Below are 22844 nucleotides of genomic sequence, written 5' to 3'. Positions count from 1 at the left end.
TCTCACCACCGTCAGAACATACCTTCAAAGCTATCAGCCCAAAGAAGAAAAAGCGCTGCACCACCACCGCGTTGGCTCGAACCTCCAATCTTTCGGTTAACAGCCGATCGCGCTAGCCAATTGCGCCACGGAGACAGTCCTGCTCCACTCTCACCACCATCAGAACATATCTTCAAAGCTATCAGCCCAAAGAAAAAAAAGCGCCGCACCACTCCCGGGAGGGCTCGAACCTCCAACTTTTCGGTTAACAGCCGATCGCGCTGGCCAATTGCGCCACGGAGACAGTCGTGCGCCGCTCTCACCACCGTCAGACCATTTCTTCAGAGCTATCACCCCAAAGAAAAAAAAGCGCCGCACCACCACCGGGTGGGCTCAAACCTCTAACCTTTCGGATAACAGCCGATCGCGCTAGCCAATTGCGCCACGAAGACAGTCCTGCTCCTATCTCTCCACCATCAGAACATATCTTCAAAGCTATTACCGCAAAGAAAAAAGCAACACACCACTCCCGGGAGGGCTCGAAACTCCAACCTTTCGGTTAACAGCCAATCGCACTAGCCCATTGCGCCACGGAGACAGTCTTGCTCTACTCTCACCACCATCAGAACATATCTTCAAAGCTATCAGCGCGAAAAAAAAAGCGCCGCACCACCACCGGGTGGGCTGAACCCTCAACCTTTCGGTTAACAGTCGATCGCGCAAGCCAATTGCCCCACGGAGACAGTCCAGCTCCACTCTCACCACCGTCAGAACATACCTTCAAAGCTATCAGCCCAAAGAAGAAAAAGCGCTGCACCACCACCGCGTTGGCTCGAACCTCCAATCTTTCGGTTAACAGCCGATCGCGCTAGCCAATTGCGCCACGGAGACAGTCCTGCTCCACTCTCACCACCATCAGAACATATCTTCAAAGCTATCAGCCCACAAAACAAAAGCGCCGCACCACCACCGGGAGGGCTCGAACCTCCAACCTTTCGGTTAACAGCCGATCGCGCTAACCAATTGCGCCACGGAGACAGTCGTGCTCCACTCTCACGACCGTCAGAACATACCTTCAAAGCTATCAGCGCAAAGAAAAAAAGCCACACCCCTCCCGGGAGAGCTCGAAACTCCAACCTTTCGGTTAACAGCCGATCGCGCTAGCCCAATGCGCCACGGAGACAGTCTTGCTCCCCTCTCACCACCATCAGAACATATCTTCAAAGCTATCAGCCCAAAGAAAAAAAAGCGCCGCACCACTCCCGGGAGGGCTCGAACCTCCAACTTTTCGGTTAACAGCCGATCGCGCTGGCCAATTGCGCCACGGAGACAGTCCTGCTCCACTCTCACCACAATAAAACATATCTTCGAAGCTATCAGCCCAAAGAAAAAAAAGCGCCGCACCACCACCGGGTGGGCTCGAACCTCCAACCTTTCGGTTAACAGCCGATCGCGCTAGCCAATTGCGCCACAGAGACAGTCGTGCGCCGCTCTCACCACCGTCAGACCATTTCTTCAGAGCTATCACCCCAAAGAAAAAAAAGCGCCGCACCACCACCGGGTGGGCTCAAACCTCTAACCTTTCGGATAACAGCCGATCGCGCTAGCCAATTGCGCCACGAAGACAGTCCTGCTCCTATCTCTCATCCATCAGAACATATCTTCAAAGCTATTACCGCAAAGAAAAAAGCAACACACCACTCCCGGGAGGGCTCGAAACTCCAACCTTTCGGTTAACAGCCAATCGCACTAGCCCATTGCGCCACGGAGACAGTCTTGCTCTACTCTCACCACCATCAGAACATATCTTCAAAGCTATCAGCGCGAAAAAAAAGCGCCGCACCACCACCGGGTGGGCTGAACCCTCAACCTTTCGGTTAACAGTCGATCGCGCAAGCCAATTGCCCCACGGAGACAGTCCAGCTCCACTCTCACCACCATCAGAACATATCTTCAAGGCTAGCAGCCCAAAGAAAAAAAAAGCGCCACACCACCACCGGGTGGGCTCAAACCTCCGACTTTTCGGTTAACAGCCGATCGCGCTAGCCAATTGCGCTACGGAGACAGTCCTGCTCCACTCTCACCACCGTCAGAACATACCTTCAAAGCTATCAGCCCAAAAAAGAAAAAGAGCCGCACCACCACCGCGTGGGCTCGAACCTCCAATCTTTCGGTTAACAGCCGATCGCGCTAGCCAATTGCGCCACGGAGACAGTCCTGCTCCACTCTCACCACCATCAAACATATCTTCAAAGCTATCAGACCAAACAAATAAAAGCGCCGCACCACCACCGGGTGGGCTCGAACCTCCAACCTTTCAGTTAACAGCCGATCGCGCTAGCCAATTGCGCGACAGAGACAGTCCACTCTCACCACCGTCAGACCATTTCTTCAGAGCAATCACCCCAAAGAAAAAAAAGCGCCGCACCACCACCGGGTGGGCTCAAACCTCCAACCTTTCGGATAACAGCCGATTGCGCTAGCCAATTGCGCCACGAAGACAGTCCTGCTCCACTCTCACCACCATCAGAACATATCTTCAAAGCTATTACCGCAAAGAAAAAAGCAACACACCACTCCCGGGAGGGCTCGAAACTCCAACCTTTCGGTTAACAGCCAATCGCGCTAGCCCATTGCGCCACGGAGACAGTCTTGCTCCACTCTCACCACCTTCAGAACATATCTTCAAAGCTATCAGCGGAAAGAAAAAAAAGCGCCGCACCACCACCGGGTGAGCTCAAACCTCCAACTTTCGGTTAACAACGAAATCGCGCTAGCCAATTGCGCCACGGAGATAGTCCTACTCCACTCTCACCACCATCAGAACATATCTTCAGAGCTATCAGCGCAAAGAAAAAAGCAACACACCACTCCCGGGAGGGCTCGAAACTCCAACCTTTCGGTTAACAGCCAATCGCACTAGCCCATTGCGCCACGGAGACAGTCTTGCTCTACTCTCACCACCATCAGAACATATCTTCAAAGCTATCAGCGCGAAGAAAAAAAGCGCCGCACCACCACCGGGTGGGCTGAACCCTCAACATTTCGGTTAACAGTCGATCGCGCAAGCCAGTTGCCCCACGGAGACAGTCCAGCTCCACTCTCACCACCATCAGAACATATCTTCAAGGCTAGCAGCCCAAAGAAAAAAAAGCGCCACAGCACCACCGGGTGGGCTCAAACCTCCGACTTTTCGGTTAACAGCCGATTGCGCTAGCCAATTGCGCTACAGAGACAGTCCACTCTCACCACCGTCAGACCATTTCTTCAGAGCTATCACCCCAAAGAAAAAAAAGCGCCGCACCACCACTGGGTGGGCTCAAACCTCCAACCTTTCGGATAACAGCCGTTGCGCTAGCCAATTGCGCCACGAAGACAGTCCTGCTCCACTCTTCACCACCATCAGAACATATCTTCAAAGCTATTACCACAAAGAAAAAAGCAACACACCACTCCCGGGAGGGCTCGAAACTCCAACCTTTCGGTTAACAGCCGATCGCGCTAGCCCATTGCGCCACGGAGACAGTCTTGCTCCACTCTCACCACCATCAGAACATATCTTCAAAGCTATCAGCGGAAAGAAAAAAAAGCGCCGCACCACCACCGGGTGAGCTCAAACCTCCAACTTTCGGTTAACAACGAAATCGCGCTAGCCAATTGCGCCACGGAGATAGTCCTACTCCACTCTCACCACCATCAGAACATATCTTCAGAGCTATCAACGCAAAGAAAAATGCAACACACCACTCCCGGGAGGGCTCGATACTCCAACCTTTTGGTTAACAGCCGATCGCACTAGCCTATGCGCCACGGAGACAGTCTTGCTCTACTCTCACCACCATCAGAACATATCTTCAAAGCTATCAGCGCGAAGAAAAAAAGCGCCACACCACCACCGGGTGGGCTGAACCCTCAACCTTTCGGTTAACAGCCGATCGCGCAAGCCAATTGCGCCACGGAGACAGTCCAGCTCCACTCTCACCACCATCAGAACATATCTTCAAGGCTATCAGCCCAAAGAAAAAAAAGCGCCACACCACCACCGGGTGGGCTCAAACCTCCGACTTTTCGGTTAACAGCCGATCGCGCTAGCCAATTGCGCCACGGAGACAGTCCTGCTCCACTCTCACCACCGTCAGAACATACCTTCAAAGCTATCAGCCCAAAGAAGAAAAAGCGCTGCACCACCACCGCGTTGGCTCGAACCTCCAATCTTTCGGTTAACAGCCGATCGCGCTAGCCAATTGCGCCACGGAGACAGTCCTGCTCCACTCGCACCACCATCAGAACATATCTTCAAAGCTATCAGCCCACAAAACAAAAGCGCCGCACCACCACCGGGAGGGCTCGAACCTCCAACCTTTCGGTTAACAGCCGATCGCGCTAACCAATTGCGCCACGGAGACAGTCGTGCTCCACTCTCACCACCGTCAGAACATACCTTCAAAGCTATCAGCGCAAAGAAAAAAAGCCACACCCCTCCCGGGAGAGCTCGAAACTCCAACCTTTCGGTTAACAGCCGATCGCGCTAGCCCAATGCGCCACGGAGACAGTCTTGCTCCCCTCTCACCACCATCAGAACATATCTTCAAAGCTATCAGCCCAAAGAAAAAAAAGCGCCGCACCACTCCCGGGAGGGCTCGAACCTCCAACTTTTCGGTTAACAGCCGATCGCGCTGGCCAATTGCGCCACGGAGACAGTCCTGCTCCACTCTCACCACAATAAAACATATCTTCGAAGCTATCAGCCCAAAGAAAAAAAAGCGCCGCACCACCACCGGGTGGGCTCGAACCTCCAACCTTTCAGTTAACAGCCGATCGCGCTAGCCAATTGTGCCACAGAGACAGTCATGCGCCGCTCTCACCACCGTCAGACCATTTCTTCAGAGCTATCACCCCAAAGAAAAAAAAGCGCCACACCACCACCGGGTGGGCTCAAACCTCTAACCTTTCGGATAACAGCCGATCGCGCTAGCCAATTGCGCCACGAAGACAGTCCTGCTCCTATCTCTCCACCATCAGAACATATCTTCAAAGCTATTACCGCAAAGAAAAAAGCAACACACCACTCCCGGGAGGGCTCGAAACTCCAACCTTTCGGTTAACAGCCAATCGCACTAGCCCATTGCGCCACGGAGACAGTCTTGCTCTACTCTCACCACCATCAGAACATATCTTCAAAGCTATCAGCGCGAAAAAAAAAGCGCCGCACCACCACCGGGTGGGCTGAACCCTCAACCTTTCGGTTAACAGTCGATCGCGCAAGCCAATTGCCCCACGGAGACAGTCCAGCTCCACTCTCACCACCATCAGAACATATCTTCAAGGCTAGCAGCCCAAAGAAAAAAAAAGCGCCACACCACCACCGGGTGGGCTCAAACCTCCGACTTTTCGGTTAACAGCCGATCGCGCAAGCCAATTGCGCCACGGAGACAGTCCAGCTCCACACTCACCACCATCAGAACATATCTTCAAGGCTATCAGCCCAAAGAAAAAAAAGCGCCACACCACCACCGGGTGGGCTCAAACCTCCGACTTTTCGGTTAACAGCCGATCGCGCTAGCCAATTGCGCCACGGAGACAGTCCTGCTCCACTCCCACCACCGTCAGAACATACCTTCAAAGCTATCAGCCCAAAGAAGAAAAAGCGCTGCACCACCACCGCGTTGGCTCGAACCTCCAATCTTTCGGTTAACAGCCGATCGCCTCAGCCAATTGCGCCACGGAGACAGTCCTGCTCCACTCTCACCACCATCAGAACATATCTTCAAAGCTATCAGCCCACAAAACAAAAGCGCCGCACCACCACCGGGAGGGCTCGAACCTCCAACCTTTCGGTTAACAGCCGATCGCGCTAACCAATTGCGCCACGGAGACAGTCGTGCTCCACTCTCACCACCGTCAGAACATACCTTCAAAGCTATCAGCGCAAAGAAAAAAAGCCACACCCTTCCCGGGAGAGCTCGAAACTCCAACCTTTCGGTTAACAGCCGATCGCGCTAGCCCAATGCGCCACGGAGACAGTCTTGCTCCCCTCTCACCACCATCAGAACATATCTTCAAAGCTATCAGCCCAAAGAAAAAAAAGCGCCGCACCACTCCCGGGAGGGCTCGAACCTCCAACTTTTCGGTTAACAGCCGATCGCGCTGGCCAATTGCGCCACGGAGACAGTCCTGCTCCACTCCCACCACAATAAAACATATCTTCGAAGCTATCAGCCCAAAGAAAAAAAAGCGCCGCACCACCACCGGGTGGGCTCGAACCCCCAACCTTTCGGTTAACAGCCGATCGCGCTAGCCAATTGCGCCACAGAGACAGTCGTGCGCCGCTCTCACCACCGTCAGACCAATTCTTCAGAGCTATCACCCCAAAGAAAAAAAAGCGCCGCACCACCACCGGGTGGGCTCAAACCTCTAACCTTTCGGATAACAGCCGATCGCGCTAGCCAATTGCGCCACGAAGACAGTCCTGCTCCTATCTCTCCACCATCAGAACATATCTTCAAAGCTATTACCGCAAAGAAAAAAGCAACACACCACTCCCGGGAGGGCTCGAAACTCCAACCTTTCGGTTAACAGCCAATCGCACTAGCCCATTGCGCCACGGAGACAGTCTTGCTCTACTCTCACCACCATCAGAACATATCTTCAAAGCTATCAGCGCGAAAAAAAAAGCGCCGCACCACCACCGGGTGGGCTGAACCCTCAACCTTTCGGTTAACAGTCGATCGCGCAAGCCAATTGCCCCACGGAGACAGTCCAGCTCCACTCTCACCACCATCAGAACATATCTTCAAGGCTAGCAGCCCAAAGAAAAAAAAAGCGCCACACCACCACCGGGTGGGCTCAAACCTCCGACTTTTCGGTTAACAGCCGATCGCGCTAGCCAATTGCGCTACGGAGACAGTCCTGCTCCACTCTCACCACCGTCAGAACATACCTTCAAAGCTATCAGCCCAAAAAAGAAAAAGAGCCGCACCACCACCGCGTGGGCTTGAACCTCCAATCTTTCGGTTAACAGCCGATCGCGCTAGCCAATTGCGCCACGGAGACAGTCCTGCTCCACTCTCACCACCATCAGAACATATCTTCAAAGCTATTAGACCAAACAAATAAAAGCGCCGCACCACCACCGGGTGGGCTCGAACCTCCAACCTTTCAGTTAACAGCCGATCGCGCTAGCCAATTGCGCTACAGAGACAGTCCACTCTCACCACCGTCAGACCATTTCTTCAGAGCTATCACCCCAAAGAAAAAAAAGCGCCGCACCACCACCGGGTGGGCTCAAACCTCCAACCTTTCGGATAACAGCCGATTGCGCTAGCCAATTGCGCCACGAAGACAGTCCTGCTCCACTCTCACCACCATCAGAACATATCTTCAAAGCTATTACCGCAAAGAAAAAAGCAACACACCACTCCCGGGAGGGCTCGAAACTCCAACCTTTCGGTTAACAGCCGATCGCGCTAGCCCATTGCGCCACGGAGACAGTCTTGCTCCACTCTCACCACCTTCAGAACATATCTTCAAAGCTATCAGCGGAAAGAAAAAAAAGCGCCGCACCACCACCGGGTGAGCTCAAACCTCCAACTTTCGGTTAACAACGAAATCGCGCTAGCCAATTGCGCCACGGAGATAGTCCTACTCCACTCTCACCACCATCAGAACATATCTTCAGAGCTATCAGCGCAAAGAAAAAAGCAACACACCACTCCCGGGAGGGCTCGATACTCCAACCCTTTGGTTAACAGCCGATCGCACTAGCCCATTGCGTCACGGAGACAGTCTTGCTCTACTCTCACCACCATCAGAACATATCTTCAAAGCTATCAGCACGAAGAAAAAAAGCGCCGCACCACCACCTGGTGGGCTGAACCCTCAACATTTCGTTTAACAGCCGATCGCGCAAGCCAATTGCGCCACGGAGACAGTCCAGCTCCACTCTCACCACAATCAGAACATATCTTCAAAGCTATCAGCCCAAAGAAAAAAAAGCGCCACACCACCACCGGGTGGGCTCAAACCTCCGACTTTTTGGTTAACAGCCGATCGCGCTAGCCAATTGCGCCACGGAGACAGTCCTGCTCCACTCTCACCACCGTCAGAACATATCTTCAAAGCTATCAGCCCAAAGAAAAAAAAGCACCGCACCACCACCGGGTTGGCTCGAACCTCCAACCTTTGGGTTAACAGCCAATCCCGCTAGCCAATTGCGCCACGGAGACAGTCCTTCTCCACTCTCACCACCATGAGAACATATCTTCAAAGCTATCAGCACAAAGAAAAAAAAGCGCCGCACCACCACCGGGTTGGCTCGAACCTCCAAACTTTCGGTTAACAGCCGATCGCGCTAGCGAACTGCGCCACGGAGACAGTCGTGCTCTACTCTCACCACCATCAGAACATATCTTCAAAGTTATCAGCGCAAAGTAAAGAAGCAACACACCACTCCCGGGAGGGCTCGAAACTCCAACCTTTCGGTTAACAGCCGATCGCGCTAGCCAATTGCGCCACGGAGACAGTCCTGCTCCACTCTCACCACCATCATAACATATCTTCAAAGCTATCAGCCCAAAGAAAAAAAAGCGCCGCACCACCACCCGGTGGGCTCGAACCTCCAAACTTTCGGTTAACAGCCGATCGCGCTAGCGAACTGCGCCACGGAGACAGTCCTGCTCTACTCTCACCACCATCAGAACATATCTTCAAAGCTATCAGCCCAAAGAAAAAAAAGCGCCGCACCACCGCCGGGTGGGCTCGAAACTCCAACCTTTCGGTTAACAGCCGATCGCGCTAGCCTATTGCGCCACGGAGACAGTCCTGCTCCACTCTCACCACCATCATAACATATCTTCAAAGCTATCAGCCCAAAGAAAAAAAAGCGCCGCACCACCACCCGGTGGGCTCGAACCTCCAGCTTTTCAGTTAACAGCTGATCACGCTAGCCAATTGCGCCACGGAGACAGTCCTGCTCCACTCTCACCACCATCAGAACATATCTTCAAAGCTATCAGCCCAAAGAAAAAAAAGCGCCGCACCACCACCGCGTGGGCTCGAAACTCCAACCTTTTGGTTAACAGCCGATCGCGCTAGCCAATTGCGCCACGGAGACAATCCTGCTCCACTCTCACCACCATCAGAACATATCTTCAAAGCTATCAGCCCAAAGAAAAAAAGCAACGCACCACCACCGGGTGGGCTCGAACCTCCAACCTTTCGGTTAACAGCCAATCGCGCAAGCCAATTGCGCCACGGAGACAGTCCTGCTCCACTCTCACCACCGTCAGAACATATCTTCAAAGCTATCAGCCCAAAGAAAAAAAGCGCCGCACCACCACTGGGTGGGCTCAAACCTCCAAACTTTTGGTTCACAGCCGATAGCGCTAGCCAACTGCGCTACGGAGACAGTCGTGCTCTACTCTCACCACCATCAGAACATATATTCAAAGCTATCAGCGCAAAGAAAAAAGAAACACACCACTCCCGGGAGGGCTCGAAACACCAAACTTTCGGTTAACGGCCGATCGCGCTAGCCAATTGCGCCACGGAGACAATCGTGCTCCACTCTCACCACCGTCAGAACATACCTTCAAAGCTATCAGCGCAAAGAAAAAAAGCCACACACCCCTCCCGGGAGAGCTCGAAACTCCAACCGTTCGGTTAACAGCCGATCGCGCTAGCCCAATGCGCCACGGAGACAGTCTTGCTCCCCTCTCACCACAATAAAACATATCTTCAAAGCTATCAGCCCAAAGAAAAAAAAGCGCCGCACCACCACCGGGTGGGCTCGAACCTCCAACCCTTCGGTTAACAGCCGATCGCGCTAGCCAATTGCGCCACAGAGACAGTCGTGCTCCGCTCTCACCACCGTCAGACCATTTCTTCAGAGCTATCACCCCAAAGAAAAAAAAGCGCCGCACCACCACCGGGTGGGCTCAAACCTCTAACCTTTCGGATAACAGCCGATCGCGCTAGCCAATTGCGCCACGAAGACAGTCCTGCTCCTATCTCTCCACCATCAGAACCTATCTTCAAAGCTATTACCGCAAAGAAAAAAGCAACACACCACTCCCGGGAGGGCTCGAAACTCCAACCTTTCGGTTAACAGCCGATCGCGCTAGCCCATTGCGCCACGCAGACAGTCTTGCTCCACTGTCACCACCATCAGAACATTACTTCAAAGCTATCAGCGCAAAGAAAAAAAAGCGCCGCACCACCACCGGGTGGCTTCAAACCTCCAACCTTTCGGTTAACAACGAAATCGCGCTAGCCAATTGCGCCAAGGAGATAGTCCTACTCCACTCTCACCACCATCAGAACATATCTTCAAAGCTATCAGCGCAAAGAAAAAAGCAACACACCACTCCCGGGAGGGCTCGAAACTCCAACCTTTCGGTTAACAGCCGATCGCGCTAGCCCATTGCGTCACGGAGACAGTCTTGCTCTACTCTCACCACCATCAGAACATATCTTCAAAGCTATCAGCACGAAGAAAAAAAGCGCCGCACCACCACCTGGTGGGCTGAACCCTCAACATTTCGGTTAACAGCCGATCGCGCAAGCCAATTGCGCCACGGAGACAGTCCAGCTCCACTCTCACCACAATCAGAACATATCTTCAAAGCTATCAGCCCAAAGAAAAAAAAGCGCCACACCACCACCGGGTGGGCTCAAACCTCCGACTTTTTGGTTAACAGCCGATCGCGCTAGCCAATTGCGCCACGGAGACAGTCCTGCTCCACTCTCACCACCATCAGAACATATCTTCAAAGCTATCAGCCCAAAGAAAAAAAAGCACCGCACCACCACCGGGTTGGCTCGAACCTCCAACCTTTGGGTTAACAGCCAATCGCGCTAGCCAATTGCGCCACGGAGACAGTCCTTCTCCACTCTCACCACCATGAGAACATATCTTCAAAGCTATCAGCACAAAGAAAAAAAAGCGCCGCACCACCACCAGGTTGGCTCGAACCTCCAAACTTTCGGTTAACAGCCGATCGCGCTAGCGAACTGCGCCACGGAGACAGTCGTGCTCTACTCTCACCACCATCAGAACATATCTTCAGAGTTATCAGCGCAAAGAAAAGAAGCAACACACCACTCCCGGGAGGGCTCGAAACTCCAACCTTTCGGTTAACAGCCGATCGCGCTAGCCAATTGCGCCACGGAGACAGTCCTGCTCTACTCTCACCACCATCAGAACATATCTTCAAAGCTATCAGCCCAAAGAAAAAAAAGCGCCGCACCACCGCCGGGTGGGCTCGAAACTCCAACCTTTCGGTTAACAGCCGATCGCGCTAGCCTATTGCGCCACGGAGACAGTCCTGCTCCACTCTCACCACCATCATAACATATCTTCAAAGCTATCAGCCCAAAGAAAAAAAAGCGCCGCACCACCACCCGGTGGGCTCGAACCTCCAGCTTTTCAGTTAACAGCTGATCACGCTAGCCAATTGCGCCACGGAGACAGTCCTGCTCCACTCTCACCACCATCAGAACATATCTTCAAAGCTATCAGCCCAAAGAAAAAAAAGCGCCGCACCACCACCGCGTGGGCTCGAAACTCCAACCTTTTGGTTAACAGCCGATCGCGCTAGCCAATTGCGCCACGGAGACAATCCTGCTCCACTCTCACCACCATCAGAACATATCTTCAAAGCTATCAGCCCAAAGAAAAAAAGCAACGCACCACCACCGGGTGGGCTCGAACCTCCAACCTTTCGGTTAACAGCCAATCGCGCAAGCCAATTGCGCCACGGAGACAGTCCTGCTCCACTCTCACCACCGTCAGAACATATCTTCAAAGCTATCAGCCCAAAGAAAAAAAGCGCCGCACCACCACTGGGTGGGCTCAAACCTCCAAACTTTTGGTTCACAGCCGATAGCGCTAGCCAACTGCGCTACGGAGACAGTCGTGCTCTACTCTCACCACCATCAGAACATATATTCAAAGCTATCAGCGCAAAGAAAAAAGAAACACACCACTCCCGGGAGGGCTCGAAACACCAAACTTTCGGTTAACGGCCGATCGCGCTAGCCAATTGCGCCACGGAGACAATCGTGCTCCACGCTCACCACCATCAGAACATATCTTCAAAGCTAATAGCGCAAAGAAAAAAGCAACACACCCCACCCGGGAGGGCTCGAACCTCCAACTTTTTGGTTAACAGCCGATCGCGCTAGCCAATGGCGCCACGGGGACAGTCCTGCTTCACTCTCACCACCATCAGAACATATCATCAAAGCTATCAGCCCACAGAAAAAAAGCGCCGCACCACCACCGGGAGGGCTCAAACCTCCAACCTTTCGGTTAACAGCCGATCGCGCTAGCCTATTGCGCCACGGAGACAGTCGTGCTCTACTCTCACCACCATAAGAACATACGTTCAAAGCTATCAGCGCAAAGAAAAAAGCAACACACCCCTCCCGGGAGAGCTCGAACCTCCCACTTTTCGGTTAACAGCCGATCGCGCTAGCCAATTGTGCCACGGAGACAGTCCTGCTCCACTCTCAACACCGTCAGAACATTTCTTCAGAGCTATCAGCTCAAAGAAAAAAAAGCGCCGCACCACCACCGGGTGGGCTCGAACCTCCAACCTTTCGGTTAACAGCCGACCGCGCTAGCCAATTGCCCCACGGAGACAGTTGTGCTCCACTCTCACCACCGTCAGAACATTTATTCAGAGCCATCACCTCAAAGAAAAAAAGCGCCGCACCACCACCGGGTGGGCTCAAACCTCCAACTTTTCGGTTAACAACGAAATCGCGCTAGCCAATTGCGCACCGGAGAGAGTCCTGCTCCACTCTCACCACCGGCAGAACATATCTTCAAAGCTCTCAGCCCAAAGACAAAAAAAGCGCCACACCACCACCGGGTGGGCTCGAACCTCCAAACTTTCGGTTAACAGCCGATCGCGCTAGCCAATTGCCCCACGGAGACAGTCGTGCTCCACTCTCACCACCGTCAGAACATTTCTTCAGAGCTATCACCCCAAAGAAAAAAAAGCGCCGCACCACCACCGGTTGGGCTCGAACCTCCAACCTTTCGGTTAACAGCCGATCGCGCAAGCCAATTGCGCCACGGAGAGAGTCCTGCTCCACTCTCACCACCATCAGAACATATCTTCAAAGCTATCAGCCCAAAAAAAAGCACCGCACCACCACCGGGTGGGCTCGAACCTCCAACCTTTCGGTTAACAGCCAATGGCGCTAGCCAATTGCGCCACTGAGACAGTCCTGCTCCACTCTCACCACCATCAGAACATATCTTCAAAGCTATCAGCGCAAAGAAAAAAAAGCGCCACACCACTACCGGATGGGCTCGAACCTCCAACCTTTCGGTTAACAGCCGATCGCGCAAGCCAATTGCGCCACGGAGACAGTCCTGCTCCACTCTCACCACCATCAGAACATATCTTCAAAGCTATCAGCACAAAGATAAAAAAGCACCGCAGCGCCACCGGGTGGGCTCGAACCTCCAACCTTTCGGTTAACAGCCAATCGCGCTAGCCAATTGCGCCACGGAGACAGTCCTGCTTCACTCTCACCACCATCAGAACATATCTTCAAAGCTATAAGCCCAAAGAAAAAAAAGCGCCGAACCACCGCCACATGGGCTCGAACCTCCAACATTTCGGTTAACGGCCGATCGCGCTAGCTGATTGCGCCACGGAGACAATCGTGCTCCACGCTCACCACCATCAGAACATATCTTCAAAGCTATCAGCGCAAAGAAAAAAGCAACACACCCCACCCGGGAGGGCTCGAACCTCCAACCTTTCGGTTAACAGCCGATCGCGCAAGCCAATTGTGCCACGGAGAAAGTCCTGCTTCACTCTCACCACCATCAGATCATATCATCAAAGCTATCAGCCCACAGAAAAAAAAGCGCCGCACCACCACCGGGTGGGCTCAAACCTCCAACCTTTCGGTTAACAGCCGATCGCGCTAGCCTATTGCGCCACGGAGACAGTCCTGCTCCACTCTCACCACCATCAGAACATATCTTCAAAGCTATCAGCCCAAAGAAAAAAAAGCACCGCACCACCACCGGGTTGGCTCGAACCTCCAACCTTTCGGTTAACAGCCAATCGCGCTAGCCAATTGCGCCACGGAGACAGTCCTGCTCCACTCTCACCACCATGAGAACATATCTTCAAAGCTATCAGCACAAAGAAAAAAAAAGCGCCGCACCACCACCGGGTTGGCTCGAACCTCCAAACTTTTGGTTAACAGCCGATCGCGCTAACGAACTGTGCCACGGAGACAGTCGTGCTCTACTCTCACCACCATCAGAACATATCTTCAAAGTTATCAGCGCAAAGAAAAGAAGCCACACACCACTCCCGGGAGGGCTCGAAACTCCAACCTTTCGGTTAACAGCCGATCGCGCTAGCCAATTGCGCCATGGAGACAGTCCTGCTCTACTCTCACCACCATCAGAACATATCTTCAAAGCTATCAGCCCAAAGAAAAAAAAGCGCCGCACCACCACCGGGTGGGCTCGAAACTCCAACCTTTCGGTTAACAGCCGATCGCGCTAGCCTATTGCGCCACGGAGACAGTCCTGCTCCACTCTCACCACCATCATAACATATCTTCAAAGCTATCAGCCCAAAGAAAAAAAGGCGCCGCACCACCACCCGGTGGGCTCGAACCTCCAGCTTTTCAGTTAACAGCTGATCACGCTAGCCAATTGCGCCACGGAGACAGTCCTGCTCCACTCTCACCACCATCAGAACATATCTTCAAAGCTATCAGCCCAAAGAAAAAAGAGCGCCGCACCACCACCGCGTGGGCTCGAAACTCCAACCTTTTGGTTAACAGCCGATCGCGCTAGCCAATTGCGCCACGGAGACAATCCTGCTCCACTCTCACCACCATCAGAACATATCTTCAAAGCTATCAGCCCAAAGAAAAAAAGCAACGCACCACCACCGGGTGGGCTCGAACCTCCAACCTTTCGGTTAACAGCCAATCGCGCAAGCCAATTGCGCCACGGAGACAGTCCTGCTCCACTCTCACCACCGTCAGAACATATCTTCAAAGCTATCAGCCCAAAAAAAAGCGCCGCACCACCACCGGGTGGGCTCGAACCTCCAAACTTTTGGTTAACAGCCGATAGCGCTAGCCAACTGCGCTACGGAGACAGTCGTGCTCTACTCTCACCACCATCAGAACATATATTCAAAGCTATCAGCGCAAAGAAAAAAGAAACACACCACTCCCGGGAGGGCTCGAAACACCAAACTTTCGGTTAACGGCCGATCGCGCTAGCCATTTGCGCCACGGAGACAATCGTGCTCCACGCTCACCACCATCAGAACATATCTTCAAAGCTAATAGCGCAAAGAAAGAAGCAACACACCCCACCCGGGAGGGCTCGAACCTCCCACTTTTCGGTTAACAGCCGATCGCGCTAGCCAATTGTGCCACGGAGACAGTCCTGCTCCACTCTCACCACCGTCAGAACATTTCTTCAGAGCTATCAGCCCAAAGAAAAAAAAGCGCCGCACCACCACCGGGTGGGCTCGAACCTCCAACCTTTCGGTTAACAGCCGACCACGCTAGCCAATTCCCCACGGAGAAGGTTGTGCTCCACTCTCACCGCCGTCAGAACATTTATTCAGAGCTATCACCCCAAAGAAAAAAAGCGCCGCACCACCACCGGGTGGGCTCAAACTTCCAACCTTTCGGTTAACAGCCGATCGCGCTAGCCAATTGCGCCACGGAGACAGTCCTGCTCCACTCTCACCACCATAAGAACATATCTTCAAAGCTATCAGCGCAAAGAAAAAAGCAACAAACCACTCCCGGGAGGGCTCGAAACTCCAATGTTTCGGTTAACAGCCGATCGCGCTAGCTCATTGCGCCACGAAGACAGTCTTGCTTCACTCTCACCACCATCAGAACATATCTTCAAAGCTATCAGCGCAAAGAAAAAAAAGCGCCGCACCACCACCGGGTGGGCTCAAACCTCCAACTTTTCGGTTAACAACGAAATCGCGCTAGCCAATTGCGCACCGGAGAGAGTCCTGCTCCACTCTCACCACCGTCACAACATATCTTCAAAGCTCTCAGCCCAAAGAAAAAAAAAGCGCCACACCATCACCGGGTGGGCTCGAACCTCCCACTTTTCGGTTAACAGCCGATCGCGCTAGCCAATTGTGCCACGGAGACAGTCGTGCTCCACTCTCACCACCGTCAGAACATTTCTTCAGAGCTATCAGCCCACAGAAAAAAAGCGCCGCACCACCACCGGGTGGGCTCGAACCTCCAACCTTTCGGTTAACAGCCGCCCGCGCTAGCCAATTGCTCCACGGAGACAGTTGTGCTCCACTCTCACCGCCGTCAGAACATTTATTCAGAGCTATCACCCCAAAAAAAAGCGCCGCACCACCACCGGGTGGGCTCAAACCTCCAACCTTTCGGTTAACAGCCGATCGCGCTAGCCAATTGCGCCACGGAGACAGTCCTGCTCCACTCTCACCACCATCAGAACATATCTTCAAAGCTATCAGCGCAAAGAAAAAAAGCAACACACCCCTCCCGGGAGAGCTCGAAACTCCAACCTTTCGGTTAACAGCCGATCGCGTTAGCCCATTGCGCCACGGAGACAGTCTTGCTCCCCTCTCACCACCATCAGAACATTCCTTCAGAGCTATCAGACCAAAAAAAATCGCCGCACCACCACCGGGTGGGCTGAACCCTCAACATTTCGGTTAACAGCCGATCGCGCTAGCCAATTGCGCTACAGAGACAGTCCACTCTCACCACCGTCAGACCATTTCTTCAGAGCTATCACCCCAAAGAAAAAAAAGCGCCGCACCACCACCGGGTGGGCTCAAACCTCCAACCTTTCGGATAACAGCCGATCGCGCTAGCCAATTGCGCCATGAAGACTGTCCTGCTCCACTCTCACCACCATCAGAACATATCTTCAAAGCTATTACCGCAAAGAAAAAAGCAACACACCACTCCCGGGAGGGCTCGAAACTCCAACCTTTCGGTTAACAGCCGATCGCGCTAGCCAATTGCGCCACGGAGACAATCGTGCTCCACGCTCACCACTATCAGAACATATCTTAAAAGCTAATAGCGCAAAGAAATAAGCAACACACCCCACCCGGGAGGGCTCGAACCTCCAACTTTTCGGTTAACAGCCGATCGCGCTAGCCAATTGTGCCACGGAGACAGGCCTGCTCCACTCTCACCACCGTCAGAACATATCTTCAAAGCTCTCAGCCCAAAAAAAAAAGCGCCACACCACCACCGGGTGGGCTCGAACCTCCAAACTTTGGGTTAACAGTCGATCGCGCTAGCCAACTGCGCCACGGAGACAGTCGTGCTCCAATCTCACCACCGTCAGACCATTTCTTCAGAGCTATCGCCCCAAAGAAAAAAAAAGCGCCGCACCACCACCGCGTGGGCTCGAACCTCGAACCTTTTGGTTAACAGCCGATCACGCTTGCCAATTGCGCCACGGAGACAGTCCTGCTCCACTCTCACCACCGTCAAAACATTTCTTCAGAGCTATCAGCCCAAAGAAAAAAAGCGCCGCTGCACCACCGGGTGGGCTCGAAACTCCAACCTTTCGGTTAACAGCCGATCGCGCTAGCAAATCGCGCCATGGAGACAGTCCTGCTCTACTCTCACCACCATCAGAACATATCTTCAAAGCTATTACCACAAAGAAAACAAAGCGCCGCACCACCACCGGGTGGGCTCGAACCTCCAACCTTTCGGTTAACAGCCGATCGAGCTAGCCAATTGCGCCACGGAGACAGTCCTGCTCCACTCTCACCACCATCAGAACATATCTTCAAACTATCAGTGCAAAGAAAAAAGCAACACACCACTCCCGGGAGGGCTCGAAACTCCAACCTTTCGGTTAACAGCCGATCGTGCTAGCCCATTGCGCCACGGGGACAGTCTTGCTCCACTCTCACCACCATCAGAACATATCTTCAAAGCTATCAGCGCAAAGAAAAAAAAGTGCCGCACCACTACCGGATGGGCTCGAACCTCCAACCTTTCGGTTAACAGCCGATCGCGCAAGCCAATTGCACCACGGAGACAGTCCTGCTCCACTCTCACCACCATCAGAACATATCTTCAAATCTATCAGCACAAAGAAAAAAAAGCACCGCAGCGCCACCGGGTGGGCTCGAACCTCCAACGTTTCGGTTAACAGCCAATCGCGCTAGCCAATTGCGCCACGGAGACAGTCCTGCTTCACTCTCACCACCATCAGAACATATCTTCAAAGCTATAAGCCCAAAGAAAAAAAAGCGCCGAACCACCACCGGGTGGGCTCGAACCTCCAACCTTTCGGTTAACGGCCGATCGCGCTAGCCAATTGCGCCACGGAGACAATCGTGCTCCACGCTCACCACCATCAGAACATATCTTCAAAGCTATCAGCGCAAAGAAAAAAGCAACACAGCCCACCTGGGAGGGCTCGAACCTCCAACCTTTCGGTTAACAGCCGATCGCGCTAGCCACTTGTGCCACGGAGACAGTCCTGCTTCACTCTCACCACCATCAAAACATATCATCAAAGCTATCAGCCCACAGAAAAAAAAGCGCCGCACCACCACCGGGTGGGCTCAAACCTCCAACCTTTCGGTTAACAGCCGATCGCGCTAGCCTATTGCGCCACGGAGACAGTCGTGCTCCACTCTCACCACCGTAAGAACATACGTTCAAAGCTATCAGCGCAAAGAAAAAAGCAACACACCCCTCCCGGGAGAGCTCGAACCTCCCACTTTTCGGTTAACAGCCGATCGCGCTAGCCAATTGTGCCACGGAGACAGTCCTGCTCCACTCTCACCACCGTCAGAACATTTCTTCAGAGCTATCAGCCCAAAGAAAAAAAAGCGCCGCACCACCACCGGGTGGGCTCGAACCTCCAACCTTTCGGTTAACAGCCGACCGCGCTAGCCCATTGCCCCACGGAGACAGTTGTGCTCCACTCTCACCGCCGTCAGAACATTTATTCAGAGCTATCACCCCAAAGAAAAAAAAGCGCCGCACCACCACCGGGTGGGCTCAAACCTCCAATCTTTCGGTTAACAGCCGATCGCGCTAGCCATTTGCGCCCCAGAGACAGTCCTGCTCCACTCTCACCACCATCAGAACATATCTTCAAAGCTATCAGCGCAAAGAAAAAAGCAACACACCACTCCCGGGAGGGCTCGAAACTCCAACGTTTTGGTTAACAGCCGATCGCGCTAGCCCATTGCGCCACGGAGACAGTCTTGCTCCACTCTCACCACCATCAGAACATATCTTCAAAGCTATCAGCGCAAAGAAAAAAAGCGCCGCACCACCACTGGGTGGGCTCATACCTCCAACTTTTCGGTTAACAACAAAATCGCGCTAGCCAATTGCGCCACGGAGAGAGCCCTGCTCCACTCTCACCACCGTCAGAACATATCTTCAAAGCTATCAGCCCAAAGAAAAAAAAAGCGCCGCACCACCACCGGGTGGGCTCAAACCTCCAAACTTTCGGTTAACAGCCGATCGCGCTAGCCTATTGCGCCACGGAGACAGTCGTGCTCCACTCTCACCACCGTAAGAACATACCTTCAAAGCTATCAGCGCAAAGAAAAAAGCAACACACCCCTCCCGGGAGAGCTCGAACCTCCAACCTTTCGGTTAACAGCCGATCGCGCTAGCCAATTGCGCCACGGAGACAATCGTGCTCCACGCTCACCACTATCAGAACATATCTTAAAAGCTAATAGCGCAAAGAAATAAGCAACACACCCCACCCGGGAGGGCTCGAACCTCCAACTTTTCGGTTAACAGCCGATCGCGCTAGCCAATTGTGCCACGGAGACAGGCCTGCTCCACTCTCACCACCGTCAGAACATATCTTCAAAGCTCTCAGCCCAAAAAAAAAAGCGCCACACCACCACCGGGTGGGCTCGAACCTCCAAACTTTGGGTTAACAGTCGATCGCGCTAGCCAACTGCGCCACGGAGACAGTCGTGCTCCAATCTCACCACCGTCAGACCATTTCTTCAGAGCTATCGCCCCAAAGAAAAAAAAAGCGCCGCACCACCACCGCGTGGGCTCGAACCTCGAACCTTTTGGTTAACAGCCGATCACGCTTGCCAATTGCGCCACGGAGACAGTCCTGCTCCACTCTCACCACCGTCAAAACATTTCTTCAGAGCTATCAGCCCAAAGAAAAAAAGCGCCGCTGCACCACCGGGTGGGCTCGAAACTCCAACCTTTCGGTTAACAGCCGATCGCGCTAGCAAATCGCGCCATGGAGACAGTCCTGCTCTACTCTCACCACCATCAGAACATATCTTCAAAGCTATTACCACAAAGAAAACAAAGCGCCGCACCACCACCGGGTGGGCTCGAACCTCCAACCTTTCGGTTAACAGCCGATCGAGCTAGCCAATTGCGCCACGGAGACAGTCCTGCTCCACTCTCACCACCATCAGAACATATCTTCAAACTATCAGTGCAAAGAAAAAAGCAACACACCACTCCCGGGAGGGCTCGAAACTCCAACCTTTCGGTTAACAGCCGATCGTGCTAGCCCATTGCGCCACGGGGACAGTCTTGCTCCACTCTCACCACCATCAGAACATATCTTCAAAGCTATCAGCGCAAAGAAAAAAAAGTGCCGCACCACTACCGGATGGGCTCGAACCTCCAACCTTTCGGTTAACAGCCGATCGCGCAAGCCAATTGCACCACGGAGACAGTCCTGCTCCACTCTCACCACCATCAGAACATATCTTCAAATCTATCAGCACAAAGAAAAAAAAGCACCGCAGCGCCACCGGGTGGGCTCGAACCTCCAACGTTTCGGTTAACAGCCAATCGCGCTAGCCAATTGCGCCACGGAGACAGTCCTGCTTCACTCTCACCACCATCAGAACATATCTTCAAAGCTATAAGCCCAAAGAAAAAAAAGCGCCGAACCACCACCGGGTGGGCTCGAACCTCCAACCTTTCGGTTAACGGCCGATCGCGCTAGCCAATTGCGCCACGGAGACAATCGTGCTCCACGCTCACCACCATCAGAACATATCTTCAAAGCTATCAGCGCAAAGAAAAAAGCAACACAGCCCACCTGGGAGGGCTCGAACCTCCAACCTTTCGGTTAACAGCCGATCGCGCTAGCCACTTGTGCCACGGAGACAGTCCTGCTTCACTCTCACCACCATCAAAACATATCATCAAAGCTATCAGCCCACAGAAAAAAAAGCGCCGCACCACCACCGGGTGGGCTCAAACCTCCAACCTTTCGGTTAACAGCCGATCGCGCTAGCCTATTGCGCCACGGAGACAGTCGTGCTCCACTCTCACCACCGTAAGAACATACGTTCAAAGCTATCAGCGCAAAGAAAAAAGCAACACACCCCTCCCGGGAGAGCTCGAACCTCCCACTTTTCGGTTAACAGCCGATCGCGCTAGCCAATTGTGCCACGGAGACAGTCCTGCTCCACTCTCACCACCGTCAGAACATTTCTTCAGAGCTATCAGCCCAAAGAAAAAAAAGCGCCGCACCACCACCGGGTGGGCTCGAACCTCCAACCTTTCGGTTAACAGCCGACCGCGCTAGCCCATTGCCCCACGGAGACAGTTGTGCTCCACTCTCACCGCCGTCAGAACATTTATTCAGAGCTATCACCCCAAAGAAAAAAAAGCGCCGCACCACCACCGGGTGGGCTCAAACCTCCAATCTTTCGGTTAACAGCCGATCGCGCTAGCCATTTGCGCCCCAGAGACAGTCCTGCTCCACTCTCACCACCATCAGAACATATCTTCAAAGCTATCAGCGCAAAGAAAAAAGCAACACACCACTCCCGGGAGGGCTCGAAACTCCAACGTTTTGGTTAACAGCCGATCGCGCTAGCCCATTGCGCCACGGAGACAGTCTTGCTCCACTCTCACCACCATCAGAACATATCTTCAAAGCTATCAGCGCAAAGAAAAAAAGCGCCGCACCACCACTGGGTGGGCTCATACCTCCAACTTTTCGGTTAACAACAAAATCGCGCTAGCCAATTGCGCCACGGAGAGAGCCCTGCTCCACTCTCACCACCGTCAGAACATATCTTCAAAGCTATCAGCCCAAAGAAAAAAAAAGCGCCGCACCACCACCGGGTGGGCTCAAACCTCCAAACTTTCGGTTAACAGCCGATCGCGCTAGCCTATTGCGCCACGGAGACAGTCGTGCTCCACTCTCACCACCGTAAGAACATACCTTCAAAGCTATCAGCGCAAAGAAAAAAGCAACACACCCCTCCCGGGAGAGCTCGAACCTCCAACCTTTCGGTTAACAGCCGATCGCGCTAGCCAATTGCGCCACGGAGACAGTCCTGCTCTACTCTCACCACCGTCAGAACATTTCTTCAGAGCTATCAGCCCAAAGAAAAAAAAGCGCCGCACCACCACCGGGTGGGCTCGAACCTCCAACCTTTCGGTTAACAGCCGACCGCGCTAGCCAATTGCTCCACGGAGACAGTTGTGCTCCACTCTCACCGCCGTCAGAACATTTATTCAGAGCTATCACCCCAAAAAAAAGCGCCGCACCACCACCGGGTGGGCTCAAACCTCCAACCTTTCGGTTAACAGCCGATCGCGCTAGCCAATTGCGCCACGGAGACAGTCCTGCTTCACTCTCACCACCATCAGAACATATCTTCAAAGCTATCAGCCCACAGAAAAAAAAGCGCCGCACCACCACCGGGTGGGCTCGAACCTTTAACCTTTCGATTAACAGCCGATCGCGCTAGCCCATTGCGCCACGGAGACAGTCGTGCTCCATTCTCACCACCATCAGAACATACCTTCAAAGCTATCAGCGCAAAGAAAAAAAGCAACACACCCCT

General features: G+C 53.2%; 3 non-coding genes across 3 annotated transcripts; all 3 read right to left on the bottom strand.

The window, feature by feature from the left end:
• Positions 1-943: 943 nt before the first annotated feature.
• On the bottom strand, positions 944-1017 carry TRNAN-GUU (transfer RNA asparagine (anticodon GUU)). The gene has a single exon. It is a non-coding gene; the product is annotated as a tRNA-Asn (tRNA).
• A 3294-nt stretch (positions 1018-4311) lies between these two features.
• Positions 4312-4385, bottom strand: TRNAN-GUU (transfer RNA asparagine (anticodon GUU)). Its single transcript has one exon. It is a non-coding gene; the product is annotated as a tRNA-Asn (tRNA).
• A 1397-nt stretch (positions 4386-5782) lies between these two features.
• TRNAN-GUU (transfer RNA asparagine (anticodon GUU)) lies at positions 5783-5856 on the bottom strand. Its single transcript has one exon. It is a non-coding gene; the product is annotated as a tRNA-Asn (tRNA).
• Between the last annotated feature and the right edge of the window lie 16988 nt (positions 5857-22844).

Source organism: Rhipicephalus microplus, chromosome 2 (genome assembly GCF_043290135.1).
Source record: "Rhipicephalus microplus isolate Deutch F79 chromosome 2, USDA_Rmic, whole genome shotgun sequence".
In the NCBI taxonomy this organism is placed as follows: Eukaryota; Metazoa; Arthropoda; class Arachnida; order Ixodida; family Ixodidae; genus Rhipicephalus; species Rhipicephalus microplus.
Note: the sequence above shows the minus strand (reverse complement) of the source record. Positions and strands in the feature narration are given on the sequence as shown.